The following is a 15,697-nucleotide window of genomic DNA, read 5'->3' as shown; positions in this document are numbered from 1 at the left end:
AATCTTCATCGATTTTAATGGTGTGTGCATGTGTAAACCTTTTTAAGTGCAAATGTGCGCATGGACAGGCCAAAAAATTTGGGCACTAAACCGGTAGTAATGCCAGCAGGAACCCCCAACCACCCAGCCCGGACCAATCACTAGCAGACTCAGAGTTCCTCAGGCACAAAGCCAACTGAATGACTGGGCCAATCATCAGGAGTCTTGTGAGTTCTAGTTCCACCTTAGTAAAGCTGTCCGAATGACATTGTGCTAATCACAAGGAGAGAGAGAGTTCTAGTGCCACCTTAGGCACAAAGCCACCTGGGTGATCTTCGGTCAGTCATGTGAAGAACGGTTGCTGGAACTGGGTATGTCTAGTTTAATGAAAAGAAGGACTGGGGGAGACATGATAGCAGTGTTCCAATATCTCAGGGGTTGCTACAAAGAAGAGGGAGTCAAGCTATTCTCCAAAGCACCTGAGGGTAGAACAAGAAGCAATGGGTGGAAACTAATAAAGGAGAGAAGCAACTTAGAACTGAGGAGAAATTTCCTGGCAGAACAGTTAATCAGTGGAACAACTTGCTTCCAGAAGTTATGAATGCCCCAACACTGGAAGTTTTTAAGAAGATGTTCTTTCTTGCCACCATTGTTAAGTGAATCACTGCAGTTGTTAAATTAGTAATGCAGTTGTTAAGTGAATCTGGCTTCCCCATTGATAAGGTCGCGAAACATGACACCCCCCACTCTTCCCGACATTGCAACCGTCATAAAATACATGCCAGTTGCCAAGCATCTGAATTTTGATGACATGAACCATGGGGATGCCGCGTGGTTGTGTAAACAACGGTCACCAGTCACTTTTTTCAGTGCCGTCGTATAACATCCGTCACTAAACGAATGGTTATCCGTCGAGGACTACCTGCGCCCACCGGATAAAGGAGTTTGGGCCATTCAGCTGCCCAGCCGTTCAGCTTTCTACTGGTAAGAAAAAGGAAGTAGGGGGGGGGGGACTACTTAATTTTTATTTTTTTTATTTTATTTTATCTTTCATTCACTTGGGGGACCTAATTTCGCCCTTTAAGGCAACCAGAGGCCAGATTAAGCAGCATTATGCAGCAGGCTTTGATGGCGATGTTGCCACAATAATAATAATAATAAAAGCAGCAGGCAAAATGGAAAGCAGTTTGAAGGACTCGGTGACTCAGCTTTCCGGTGGGTGGGAGCTGATCCCCCCCCCATCCCGCCCGCCCGGCTAGCTACGAACCAAGCATCCAGCGCAGAGTTGACTCAGCATTTAACCCATCTCGTTTCAGCAAAAGAACAGTTCCCGCCCCTCCAGCTTTGCACAGACAGTCAGTTTCCACCGTGGAAAAGTCGGCTGTCATTTCCATTTGTTCTACGCACATTTAAAAAAAAAAAAATGTCTCCAATCGGTCGGAAGAAAGACGACACCTATTTGTGCATGCAACACACGGGGGCCAAACCTCAAGGAGGAGGGGGGGGAGTGAAGACTTTCCCCAAGTGGGGACAGACGAGCGCTTTATCATCGTTTTTAAGACTGGCGTTCCCACAACGCGCTTCACTGGATTGCAGAACTAACCCGTTTTCTGTGTTGCATGTACGTTGACGTAGACGCTAAGCGGTTCAATTTGCATTGCATTACTAAGATACAAACCAACACACACACACACACACACAGAGCAACTCTTTGCTTCTGAATGCTCACCTTGGGGAGCAGACACAGGACAATTCCAGCAAACTGAATTATTTCCTCCCCATTTCGAGGGGGAGCTTCGTGGCGGTGGGGAAGGGGTTGTCAGCAAATTTTGGCTCTGCCAAGAATTACCTTAAGAAAATCCATTGATGTGGGAACCACATTCTGTGGCTACCTGGCTTTATGGATGTGTGGGCAGATCAGAACACCTGAACTGGACCGGCATATCTTCAAAGCATACCAGATTGCCTAAACCCCTTAAAAGTTCGGGGGAGATAAACAGATTATTAATCTGGTATGCTTTGAAGATATGCTGGTCCAGTTCAGGGAGGGACCTTATAGGCCATCTAGTCCACCCCCTCCTGCTCAAGCAGGAGACCCTACACCATTTCTGACAAATGGCAGTCCAATCTCTTCTTGAAAGCCTCCAGCTGCCACAAAGTTCCAAAGGCAACTTCTGTTCCATGGGTTGATTGTTCTCACTGTCAGAAAGTTCCTCCTTATTTCTTGGTTGAATCTCTCCTTGTTCAGTTTCCATCCATTGTTCCTTGTCTGACCTTCAGGTGCTTTGGAGAATAGCTTGACCCCCTCCTCTCTGTGGCAGCCCCTCAAATATTGGAATGCTGCTATCATGTCACCCCTGGTCCTTCTCTTCATTAGACTAGCCATGCCCAGTTCCTGTAATCGTTCTTCATATTTTAGTCTCCAGTCCCCTGATCATCCTGGTTGCTCTTCTCTGTACTCTTTCTAGAGCCTCAACATCTCTTTTTATAATGTGGTGACCAAAACTGGATGCAGTTTCTTTCTGGTGTAAATAGATCTGGTAGAAAGGAGAGGATGCAGGTTTTTTTTTAGCACAACAAACATTCTTTGCAAATTCCCTTGTAGGCTAAAGTTAGGATGGGCTCTTTAAATGTGATTCTACATTTGGGGTTCCTGATACCCAGTAGGATGTGTTTGCACAGGATGCTGGGTGAAAACAGAGTCGGGAGATTTCTGGATCAGCAGATTGAGGGGAGCCAGGCTCCATCTTAGCAAGTTGTGTGGGGCTGCCACAAAGAAGAGGGGGGCAGCCTATTCTTTAAACCATTTGAGGGCAGAAGCAATGGGTGGAAACTAATCAAGGAGAGAAACAACCTAGAAATAAGGAGAAATTTCTTGATAGTGAGGACAATTAATCAGTGGAACTGCTTGCTTTCAGAAGTTGTGGATGCTCTATACTGGAAGTTTTTAAGAAGAAATTGGATAACTGTTTGTCTGAAATGGTGTAGTAGGGTTACCTGCTTGAGCAGGAGGTTGGACTAGAAGACCTCCAAGGTCCTTTCCAATACTGTTATTATATTCTATTCCTATTCTATTTTATTCCATTCTATTATTCTGAACCAGGATGTGATTGTGAAATCATTGTTGTTTGGGGCTTACATGTGATGTAAACCCAGCAGGTAGGTTTTATTCATCTTAAGTTTAGAGTTTAATTGCAAATAATGCTTTTTTCCCAAATCTCCCAACAGGTAACCATGTTAATCAGTAGCAACAAAGATTGCAGTTAGGATAAATTAAGATAATGAAAAGTTTAATATACTCCAAGCTCATTTTTAAGTGCATAAAATAAAACAAAAAGCTTATAGTTCTGATGAAAGAAATGTCCTTCTGGGTTCGGCTCCAAGTGGGGAAAAAGACACCGGAGGCTGCTTGGAAAGATGGTTTAATGGTGGACAGGACCACAGGGCTTGAGTCCTGAACAGAAAAGGTGATCACATGCTTCAAAGTTGGGGAGAAGAAGAGAAGGGCTGAGGGAGGGGCTTGCTAGGCTTTTTATAACCTGTTCAGTCCCACCTCTCTGTTTCCTGTTCCTGTGTAAGAAATGTATTCTGATTGGTTGTCAGACTCCCATGAGGCCATGCAGAGGCAACTCTCTAGGCTGCCTTTTGAATCCAGGTTTGGTTGAGTTCTCAGATGCCCTGTGGTCAGTTGAGTAAAGGGCCAATATTATCATGCTTTAATCCCATCCCCCCTGGGGCTGAAGTGGAGAAGCCTTTATTATGTAAAGTGGACTAGCTTGGCCTTCTTAATGGCCCATTGACAAAGTGGGGATGGGCAGGAAGCTGCAGGCAGCTATTCTGTCTTTTAAAACCTGTTTCTTCCTTTTCACATCCAGAGAAATATTCTGCCTTTTCAATATTTCCTAGGATAATTCATTTTTTCTGGGAGAGGGCTGGGTGATAACTTCCTACAGTTCCATAGTTTGCTGTTTGGTTTTTTTTTGCCTTTCAGCTGCCAGGTTATGTTCACATGCTCCACTTAAACCAGGTTGACTGGACCCTGCAGTTGCATTCCCACATGAGAAGCTCGATGAGGGCTTGCCTTGCCCGGATTCGTTTCGGTTTTGTTTTATTTGAGCTTCGTATGTTGCTCAAGCTCAGTCTTCTGGCTGCCTTATGGGTCAACCTTCTGCCAAGGGTGTGGGTGGAAGCTGATGTTACTTTTGGGGTGTTTGAAAACCAAGGGCACTAGCGCCGTCAGTAGCCCACCATGTTAATGTCTGTTACCTCCAGCAGGGGGAGCCTGTGAGATGCATTTGGTGGAAAAATAGGAAGGGGCTACGGGGGTCCCCAATGTATTTTTTGCATATCAATCAATGCAGTGAGAAAAAACTGGAAAAGGGAGCAGGTGCCTGGCTTAAGGCACTTGGTTTAGTTCAGAAATTCAAGACACAACTCATGGCCATTCATGAAGGAGAGGGGATAATAGTGTATCTATGGAGCATATTACAGGGAGGCGGTGGCTCAGGGGCTAAGACGCTGAGCTTGTTGATCAGAAAGGTCAACAGTTCGGCGGTTCGAATCCCTAGCGCTGCGTAATGGCGTGAGCTCCCGTTGACTTGTCCCAGCTTCTGCCAACCAAGCAGTTCGAAAGCACGTAAAAATGCAAGTAGAACTGCGATCAGAATATGTTGCTGAGCAAGACGGTTGCTAAGGGAGTCCTGCTCAATTTTCCAAACTTTTGGCCATGGTAGTTCAGCAAATCACTTCGGATACAGATTGACAGAGTTGGAAGGGACCTTGTAGGTCATCTAGTCCAACCCCCCCCCCGCCAAGCAGACCCTACACCATTTCATATTACACTTCATATACTAAGTGAATGGACGCGGTGGCTCAGTGGCTAAGACGCTGAGCTTGTCGATCAGAAGGTCAGCAGTTCAGAAGTTTGAATCCCCAGTGCTACGTAAGGGAGTGAGCCCCCGCTACTTGTCCCAGCTTCTGCCGACCGAGCAGTTTGAAAGCACATAAAAATGCAAGTAGAAAAATAGGAACCACCAGTTGATACGCTTTCTACAAGATGTAACAAAAGATTATTAGAGCCAAGGTGGCGCAGTGGTTAAATGCAGCACTGCAGGCTACTGCTAGATCAGCAGGTCAGCGGTTCAAATCTCACAGGCTCAGGGTTGACTCAGCCTTCCATCCTTCCGAGGTGGGTAAAATGAGGACCCAGATTGTTGGGGGCAATATGCTGACTCTCTGTAAACCGCTTAGAGAGGCCTGAAAGGCCTATGAAGCGGTATATAAGTCTACTGCTATATTGCTATTATTCTTTTTTTGTGTGTTTTTGTTTAATTAAAACAATAAAAAATAAATAAAAAATAATAATAATGAACCAGCCGCCAAGCATCTGACTCTTGATCACGTGACTATGGAGATGCTGGAAAAGTCGTAAGTGTGAAAGCTGGTCGGTCCTAAGTCACTTTTTTCAGTGCCGTGGTAACTTTGAATGGTCACTAAATGAACTGTCGTAAGTTGAGGACTACCTGCCCTGAAGTGGGATTGGTCATTACCTGTTTGGCCAAAGTTTTTATGACGGTTGCAGCCATTTGCAACCTTCCCTGCTGCCTTCCAAGCAAAGTTGGAAGCCGGACTCACTTAATGACCTCATGATTTGCTTAACAACTTAACAAAGAGGCTTAACAACCACGGCCAAAAGGTTGAAAAATTGAGCGGGACTCATTTGAGAACTCTCTTGCTCTCTTCCTTGGGCGGTGGGTTGGACTAGATGACCTACAAGGTCCCTTCCAACTCTGTTATTCTATTCTCTTCTGTTCTGATCCCAATTCATTGTGAGTTGAGGATTACCTGCAATGAATTTTCAAGTGGTTGCATACAGGTAGTCCTCGATTTACGGCAATATGTTTAGTGACCGTCCAAAGTGATAATGTTGCTGAACAAAGGGACGGACAACCAGTCCTCGCACTTACAACCATCCCATGGTTTAATTCTAAACAGAACTCAGTATGCAGAGGCGCTGGCTACGTTTAGGCTGCTGCACCCAAAAATTCATTGTGGGTGTAAGTTCCTCAACTTACAACTGCGATCAGAATATGTTGCTGAGCAAGACGGTTGCTAAGGGAGTCCTGCTCAATTTTCCAAACTTTTGGCCATGGTAGTTCAGCAAATCACTTCAGATACAGATTGACAGAATTGAAGGGACCTTGTAGGTCATCTAGTCCACCCCCCCCAAGCAGACCCTACACCTTCATATTACACTTCATATACTAAGTGAAGGGATGCGGTGGCTCAGTTGCTAAGACGCTGAGTTTGTCGATCAGAAGGTCAGCAGTTTGAATCCCCAGCGCTGCGTAACCGAGTGAGCCCACGCTACTTGTCCCAGCTTCTGCCGACCTAGCAGTTCGAAAGCGCGTGAAAAATGCAAGTAGAAAAATAAGAACCACGTTTGGCGTTCTGTGCGCCTTCGGCGTTTCGTCCTGCCGGCCACATGACCACGGAGACGTCTTTGGACAGCGCTGGCTCTTCGGCTTTGAAACGGAGATGAACACCGCCCCCTAGAGTTGGGAATGGCTAGCACATATGTTACGAGGGAACCTTTACTTTTACCTTATGCTAAGCGAATCATGCGGTCATTAAGTGAATCCAGCTTCCAACATTGACTTTGCTCTGAAGCCAGGAGGGACCATCGCAAATGGGGAATCACGTAAACTCGGGAGGCTGCAACCATCATAAGAACCTGCCAGTTGTGGGGATTCTCTGGTGGCAGTGAGTTCCGAGGGCTGATTGTAAGTCACTTTTTTCAGTGCCATTGTAACTTTGAACGGTGGCTAAATGCTTGGCCATAAGGGGAGGGCTACAGGTAGTCCTCTACTTATGACCACCAGCCCAAAATCTCTGTTGTTAAGCGAGACATTTGTTAAGTGAATTTCATCCCATTTTAGGACCTTTCCTGGCAGAGCTCTTAAGGGGAACCTGGCTTCCCCATTGACTTTGCTTGTGAGTAGGTTGCAAAAGGGGATCCCGTGACCCCCCCCCCCTTTAAGCGTTGCCAGACTGCAACCGTCACAAATACAAGTCAGTTGCCAATCATTTGAATCTTGACCGTAGGGATGCTGCAGCAGTTTGAGGTGTGAAAAAACAGTTGCAATCCGCTCTTTTCAGTGCTGCTGTAACTTCCAACGGTCACTAAACAAGCTGTATGTTAGTCAAGGACCACCTGTACTTGTGCCAGCCCCTGTGAGTAACGCGAGCTTCTTGCAGGCAGCAGGCCCTGACTGTTCTCATCCCCAAGTCCCTGGACCTCGAAAAGGAGGCTTTGCTGACTCAGATAGACTTGCCCTGCTGTTGCAGTTCTGCTCCTGATTCATCGCCCGCCTGGTGACTAATCTACAGGTTCTGCAGAATTGAAATCTGCTGAAGACCGTTCCAGATTGGTGGGGAAATATCCCAGAGGCATGTATGATAATACCTCAGGAGTGGAGGAATGTGAGGCAGGCGCTCATCTCTTAGCTAGAAACTTTAAGGTTAGCCTACGTAAGTTGTGTTGTGAATAATTCCCTCAACTGTGTAAGGTAGAAACATCCTGCAGCTCTTTGCAAAATGTACTGATTTTGGTTCATGTTATCCTTGGGGGGGGGGGAGATGGACTGTGTATGTGTGTGAGGTATGCGTGTGTGTGTTTGTGTGTCCCTTTCAGGGGTCTCAGCTGCTGAGGTGAACCCAGCAGATGAGTTACCAGCTATAGCATTTTTAATTAATGCAGACCTTACTGTGGCTTGTTACTTCCGATTTAGCACACCGGGCGAATCTATTTCAAGTCTGCCGGGTTCATTTTTGTTCTGCTCCCATCCTCTCTGATGCTTCCCCCCTTTCCCTCCCCCTCTTTCCTTCCAGTCCGGTTGGTTTTAAGTGAATAATAAAATGGGGAGGGGGGGGGTTCCTGAGCTGCAGAATGACACACAACCACCAGTGTTTCCTCACCTGGGACACTATAAGGTGGAGGAGACCTCACATCCGTGTTCCGGTGTTTGAGGGGTTCCTGCTATTTTCCAAAGCACCAAAAGGCAAGCCCAGAAGCAATGGATGGAAACTAAGCAAGGAGAGGAACTAAGGAGGAAATCCCTAATGGCTGGAGCAATCAACCAATGGAACAGATTGCCTTTAGAAGTTGTGGGTGCTCCCCAATGGTGGGATTCAAAATTTCTACTACCGGTTCTGTGGGTGTGGCTTGGTGGGCATGGCATGGCTTGGTGGGAGTGGCTTGGTGGGAGTGGCAGGGAAAGGATACTGTAGAATCTCTATCCCTCCTCCCCGGTCAGCTGGGACTCAGGAGGCAGAGAATAGATGGGGGCGTGGCCAGCCAGAGGTGGTATTTGCCAATTGTCTGAACTACTCAAAAATTTCCGCTACCGGTTGTCCAAAACTGATCAGAACCTGCTGAATACCACCTCTGATGCTCCATCACAGGAGGATTTTAAGAAAAAAAAATGGATACCCATTTGTCTGAAGTGGTGTAGGTTTTTCTGCCTAAGCAGAAGGTTGGACTAGAAGACCTCCAAGGTCCCTTCACAACTCTGTTATTCTATGCTCTAAGATGTGTGGACTTCAACTCCCAGAATTCCCAAGCCAGCATTGCATTATAAACTTAGAGACTATCTAGTCCAGTGTTTCTCAACCTTGGCAAGTTGAAGATGTGTGGACTATTAACCCCCAGCATGGCTGACTAGAGAATTCTGGGAATTGAAGTCCACACATCTTAAGAGTTGCCCAGGTTGAGAAACACTAGATCAGTAATGGCGAACCTTTTCTGCACTGAGTAATCAAACAGAAACAAGCATTCATGCATGTGCGTACGTGCTGGAAACTAGCTGGCCGTCATGTGCGTACCTGTTTTTTGGCCATTTTTTTCAGGCCTTATTCTGGCTGTATTTTGGAGTTTTGGCCCAAAAAGGAATGAAAAATGGCCTGTAAATGGCCTGGAAAACAGCTTGAAAAACGACCTGGTTTTTGGCTATTTTTCAGGCTGTTTTTTTGGTCTGTTTTTGGATCTTTTTCCGGGCCGTTTTCAGATAGTTTTTCAGGTGGTTTTGGGGCCATTTTTCGGGCCATTTTCTGGTGCTCCGACATCTGTGAAGACCAGCTGGCTGGCACACATGTGTGTGCCGGAAATCAGAAGAGCAGCTGGCGATAGTGCACATGCCCACATTGAGGGCTCTGGGTGCCACCTCTGGCACGCATGCCATTGGTTCGCCATCACTGCACTTACAGGCAGCCCCAGATCCTGAGGCCTTGGGGATGCACCTCAATTCTGAGGGAATAAAACTTGACTGTCCTTGGCTTAAAGGGATAAGTGGGTGCCTTGTGCTAGATTTCCCAAAGGCCAGATATCTGCTTGATGCTTCTCAACCAAGTTCCTCAATTCGTGGGCCTAGAAGTTTGTTTCCCAAAGCTAAATCGAGTTGACTTTCCAGATTGAGCCCAATGTCCTCTTTGCCCTGTTGATGCTTTGATGTGGCTGGTGGTGGTGGTGGGAATCTGCTTTCTCCCCCCCCCCACACACACACTCCCTCCCCTCAGCTGCCAAAGAGGACTTGTCTTCAGCAACAAGGCTCAACCGCCGGGCTCATTCTCGGGGTTTCTATGGCAACCACACACTCCCCATCGGGTGCTGTGCTCCTTGATCAGTCACATTGCTTTGGCACCTCGGTTGCCTTGACGATGCATCCCTGGGTGTGTTGCATAGCCACAGCTCATATGGGGTTTGGGTTTTGTTGGGGAAGGGAAGGGAAATAGCTTTGGGAAGGGCTGGAGGGCGAGGAGGAAGGGAGGGATGGACAGAGGGGAACAAAAGAATGGCTTCCTGCAGGACAGGCCAAAGCCTCACCACAACAGGTTGCGCAGTGGTTAAATGCAGCACTGCAGGCTACTGCTAGATTAGCAGTTCAGCGGTTCAAATCTCACCGGCTCAGGGTTGACTCAGCCTTCCATCCTTCCGAGGTGGGTGAAATGAGGACCCAGATTGTTGGGGGCAATATGCTGACTCTCTGGAAACCGCTTAGAGAGGGCTGAAAGCCCTATGAAGCAGTATATAAGTCTACTGCTATTGCTATTGCTATTGCTATTCTTCCTCTTTTCATTGAAAGAAGGACAAAAACTTGTACGATCCTGTTTGGACTTCATTTCCTGGCCCCAGAGCGATTCCTGGAAGGCAGTCCATGATTGGGCAATCACCCTTAAGAAACTGATTACAGAATAACAGAAGAATTGGAAGGGACCTTAGAGGTCTTCTAGTCCAACCCCCTGCTCAAGCAGGAAACCCTGTTCCATTTCAGACAAACAGCTGTCCAATCTCTTCTTAGAAACCTCCAGTGTTGGAGCATTCACAATTTCTGGAGGCAAGCCGTTTCAGTGATGGTTTTCACAGTAAGGAAATTCCTCCTTAGTTCTAGATTGTTGCTCTCCTTGGTTAGTTTCCATCCATTGCTTCTTCGTCTTGCCTTCAGATGTTTTGTAGGATAAGTTGTCCCCTCTCGTCTTTGTGGCAGCCTCTCAAATATCGGAGGACTTTTATCAAAGAATGGGGCCTATGATTTTATTAACAGATTAACAGAGTTGGAAGGGACCTTGTAGGTCATCTAGTCCTACCCCCTGGTGGGTAGGTGGTTCCACCCCAGGTGCCTGATGGACCCTATGGGATTTCAGACGGTGCTTGGAGAAATACCTTACTCAGTCTGTGTCATAAATCACATTGCCCAATGAGTTGCACCCCTTCCAAGCCTGCTGCGGTAATCTGAAATCCGACTTTAGCCGAAAGTGTGCATGGAATGTGCTTCTCCACTTCTCTCACTATGGCAACATTAGGAGTTGATATAGTGTCGTGCACAAATCCATATGTCTTAAAGTGATCAAGATTGGATAGCGCTGGGCTATTATTTTGACTGAGGAATTTGGAAGTTGAAGTCCACAACCACAAATCTTAATAGTGGTCAAGATTGGACACCTCTGAGCGATTGTTTTGGCTGAGGAATTCTGGGACTTGAAGTCCACCCTTCTTAAAGTGGCCAAGGTTGAGGAACTCTTGCTGGGTTGATGAAAAGATGCAGTGCAGAAGGCCATAGTAATGGAAGCTCACTTTGGGCAATGTTAAAGTGTTTCCTTGTTTACCTCAGAAATTACAGCGACAGTTTCTCTTCAGCCTTTGTGCCTCTTATGTTTTAAGCTGCCCAGAGTGTCCATGGGAGGCTTGTAAAATTTATAAGCAAATAAAATACATTTGGAGTCTTTTCTCTCCAGTTCCTTGATCCCTGAATGAATGCCTCTTCACAGGCCTGGCTTTTAATGGCTGGGATCAAAGATCACACTGGGCTCCCACTCTAGGGATGTCCCTTCAACCCTCCCACCCACCCTTCTTAATTTTACTGGCCATTTGTCCCCTTTGGAGAACTAAAAGAAACACGGGATACAGTCCTCGACTTACAACCATTCGTTTTGTGACTGTCCAAAGTTACAATGGCACTGAAAAAGGTGACTTATGCCAGGTTTTTCACACTTGGCATCCCTTGCAGCATCCCCATGGTCACGTGATTAAAATGCGGACTTGGGGTCTGCTTCAGCCTCCTGGTGGGGGGCTTTGGGCGAAGGATGGAGGGAAGGGCCACTGAGGGCCTCCTTCCAGTGAGGCTGCATCATGGCCTGGAACCGGCTGATCATCTCAGCCCAGTGAGCCTCCAGGTGCAGTTACCTGGCCTTGCACTCCTGCAAGTCTTCCCTCTGCTTGGAAAGCCTATGCGCGTAGTCCTCAGTGAGGTGCTTCTGCTGAGCATCCTTCTCGGTCTGATCCAATTTGAACTGAGCTGTTTTGCCAACTCTTTCTCATGGTGGCTGCTTAGCTCCTGTTGGGGTCCTAAGGAGCCCAGGCAGGGAGGGGAGGAGTGGCTGGGAGGGGAGGGGCAAGTAGAGGCTGGCAAGACACCCCTCGACATGAATGACATTGATTTGGCCACACCCATCTAGTCACATGACCACGTTGTCACGCCCACCGAGCCGGCCATTAGGCAGATCGTATTAGTGGTCCGCGGGATTTAAAATTATGGATTTAGTGGTCCCGGAAGTCAGAAAGGTTGGTGACTCCTGAGTTAAATTAGTCAGTTTGGTGGAGTAAAGTAAGGCATCTGCCTAGAAACTGGAAGACCTGAGGCTGGGTGATCTTGGGCCAGTCCCTTCCTCTCAGCCTTAGGAAGAAGGCAATGGCAACCCCACTTCTGAAATCTTGCCACGAAACCTGCAGAACAGTCAGCGGAGATCAGCCAGTTTGGTATAAAGCAAGATTTCTCAACCTTGGCACCCTGAAGCTGCATGGACGTCAACTCCTATAAGTCCACCAGACAGGGAATTCTGGGAGTTGAAGTCCCTGCATCTTAAAGTGTTTATCAACCGTGGCAACTTTAAGATGTGTGGGACTTCAATTCCCAGAATTCTCTGGCTGGGGAATTCTGGGAGTCGAAGTCCCCGCATCTTAAAGTGTTTATCAACCTTGGCAACTTTAAGATGTGTGGGAGAGCCGAGGTGGCGCAGTGGTTAAATGCAGCACTGCAGGCTACTTCAGCTGACTGCAGTTCTGCAGTTCGGCTGTTCAAATCTCACCGGCTCAGGGTTGACTCAGCCTTCCATCCTTCCGAGGTGGGTAAAATGAGGACCCGGATTGTTGTTGGGGGCAATATGCTGACTCTGTAAACCGCTTAGAGAGGACTGAAAGCCCTATGAAGCGGTATATAAGTCTAACTGCTATTGCTACTTCAATTCCCAGAATTCTCTGGCTGGGGAATTCTGGGAGTTGAAGTCCCGCATCTTAAAGTGTTTAACAACCTTGGCAACTTTAAGATGTGGGGGACTCCAATTCCCAGAATTCTCTGGCTGGAGAATTCTGGGAGTCGAAGTCCGCGCATCTTAAAGTGTTTATCAACCTTGGCAACTTTAAGATGTGGGGGACTTCAATTCCCAGAATTCTCTGGCTGGGGAATTCTGGGAGTCGAAGTCCGCGCAGCTTAAAGATGTCAAGGTCGACGAACACTGGTGTAGAGGCCAAGGCGCAGGCTAGGAAAAAACAGGAAACTGTGAGTTCTAGTCCCACTTCGGCACAAAGCCAGATAGGTGACCTTGTGCCAATTCTTCTCTCTCGGTCCCGGGAAGGAAGTAATGGAAACCACTTCCCAAAACACCCTAAACCCAGAACTCTGCAGTCGCCAACAGTAAGGAAGGCGTCCGCGCACCCGTAGGAAGTTAGATACAGATATGCAACGCTAGCTCTAACGTTCAAGAAATGAATTCCTTGATTTAAGCAACATTAGCATCCTGCTGGTCACAAATGACTTTGGAAATCCTCCAGCCAGTTTGCGGGCGAGAGAGAAATTGGGCGAAGGATTACTCCAGGGGAAATGTTCTTCTCCTTGGCAGAAATGCCGAAACCAAATTCTCCGGCCTCCAATGGAAAAATAGAACACGGAGACGGAGGGGCGGCGGGTTGGGGAGGGGGGCGGGGGCGCGGAGGAAATATCGCAGGAGGTTTTTCTCTGCCGGCACAACACCGGCATCGGGGAAGCCACCATGCGGAGGAGCCCCAAAGAATGAAATTATGCCTTTCCTATGGAAATTGTGTGTTGCTTCTGAGAAACAAAAAGGGAACAGCTGGGGTAAGCCTCTGCGAGCTTAAACATTTCCACAAAAATTACTAAGCCGCCCAAACAGTTGCTGAAAGAAAGGGAAGGCAACACACACACACACACACACACACACACACCAGGGGTGGGTTCCTGCCAGTTCTAAGCTCTTCTATAGAAGAGGTTCCCCAAATCTACTGTGCCGTTTAGAACCGGTTCCAGCTCCCTCCCCCTGCCCGTCCGCACATCATCAAGATGAAGAGCGAGAGGAAGGGTTCTGGGAGTTGAAGTCCACAAGTCTTAAAGCTGTCATTTTTGAACACCCCTGGGGGGGGTTCCTAAAGGGTTAGGGGTGCAAGGGTCTTGTAACTTGACAGCTTTAAGACTTGCGTGCTTCAAATACCAGAGTTTCTGAGCCAACATATTGGTTGTTAAGCAAGAGCATTGTTAAGTGAGTTTTGACCACATTTTACAAGTTGGCCATGCCCACTCAGTCACATGGCTGGCAAGCCACTCCCACCTGGTCACATGGCCAGCAAGCCACTCCCACACAGCAGGCCACACCTACAGAAGAGGTTCTAAAAACTTGTGAAACCCACCACTCTCTCTCTCTCTCTCTCTCTCTCTCTCTCTCTCTCTCTCCTCCTCCTCCTTCAACTATATTATAGTAATGTTTCACCATTCAATTTTAAAATACTGTTTTTAAAAATACCCACTCCTCAGCCACCCCATATTTGCCAATCTCACACAATCCAATGTCAGCAACCACAGAGAGGAGGAAGAGTTCCTTGTGATCCACCCAATGGGAGTAAAGGATCACGTTCACCCACCCGATTTCTTAATCCGATTTACCTCTGGTTTGTAGCTCATAGAGCCATAATGCCGAACCTATGGCACATGTGTCACAGGTGGCACGTGGAACCAGTGATGGGTTCCAGATCCCATTCCAACTGGTACGTTTAGAACAGGCTTGGTGGCGTCCACATACGCATGCATCTTAGCGCCTCCACGAGCCTCCGCAACGATGCAGTTGCTCAGCGCCAAAGACTTAAAAGACTGGTAAGGAGCTCAGGCGGGCAGGTGGGCCCTCCGGAGCACTGGAACGGTATCCGGTGCTCCGGGCAGGCTCCGGTACGTCTGTACTGGGGCGTACTGCCTGCAACCCACCACTGCGGGGAACCCTCTCTGAGGGCAAGCAAGCCATTGCCCAACTCAGTTCCACAGGTCAGCTGATTTTCCGGTCTGTGCCACACAAGCAGGAGTCGCATGTGTGGGGAGGCGAGGGGATGATATGCGCATGTGCGGGGGGGGGATCATGGGGGTGTGGCGCCACCCCTCCGGCACCCCATTTTTGGTTTCAGGAGGCTTCAGGGAGGCCAGCTAGGCCCAAAATGGGGCACTGGGGGGCGCGCATGCATGCCCGGGGTGGTGGTGGGAACGCAAGGGGCGCACATGCAAGCGCAGGGGGATGTTGTGTGCGCATTGCTTTATGGGTATGCGCCCACTTTTGGCACACCAGGACAAAATGTTAGCTATAGGCTGTGTTTTGAACTCCTGAACAGAAAAGGGGGATCACATGCTTCCAGATGTTGGGTGCAGAGGAAAAGAAAAGACAGAGAGGCTGAAAGTCTCTGGTTTAATGCCCTCTCTGGGCTTTGAACCTGAGCTTGTATTCTGATTGGTTGTCAGACTCCCAAGGGGCGGTACAGGGGCAACTCTCTAAGCTGTTTTTTTTGCGTTCAAGTTTGGTTGAGCATTTCTTCTTCCCAGGTGCTCTGTGGTGAGATGGGTAAAGAGCTAATACTATCATGCCTTAATTCCTTCCCCATGGAGGTGGGGAGGATCTTTGTTATGTAGAATAGACTGGCTTGGGCCTTTTAATGGCCCATTGACAGAGGTGGGGGCTATTAAGAGTGAGTCTGTTTCCTGCCTAAAAAACATGTTTCTCCATTTCTTACCCAGGGAAAATATAATATTCTGTCTTTTCTATATTTCCCAGGATATTTCATTCTTTGTAACCAAAACAGAAACAAAGTTCAGACTTTGGCTTCCAGGTGGCAGATTCA

Source organism: Thamnophis sirtalis, unplaced genomic scaffold, assembly GCF_051295495.1.
Source record: "Thamnophis sirtalis isolate CommonGarterSnake01/CBP01778 unplaced genomic scaffold, rThaSir2_p1.2 scaffold_11, whole genome shotgun sequence".
NCBI classification, from domain to species: domain Eukaryota; kingdom Metazoa; phylum Chordata; class Lepidosauria; order Squamata; family Natricidae; genus Thamnophis; species Thamnophis sirtalis.
This window is presented reverse-complemented; position numbering follows the sequence as displayed.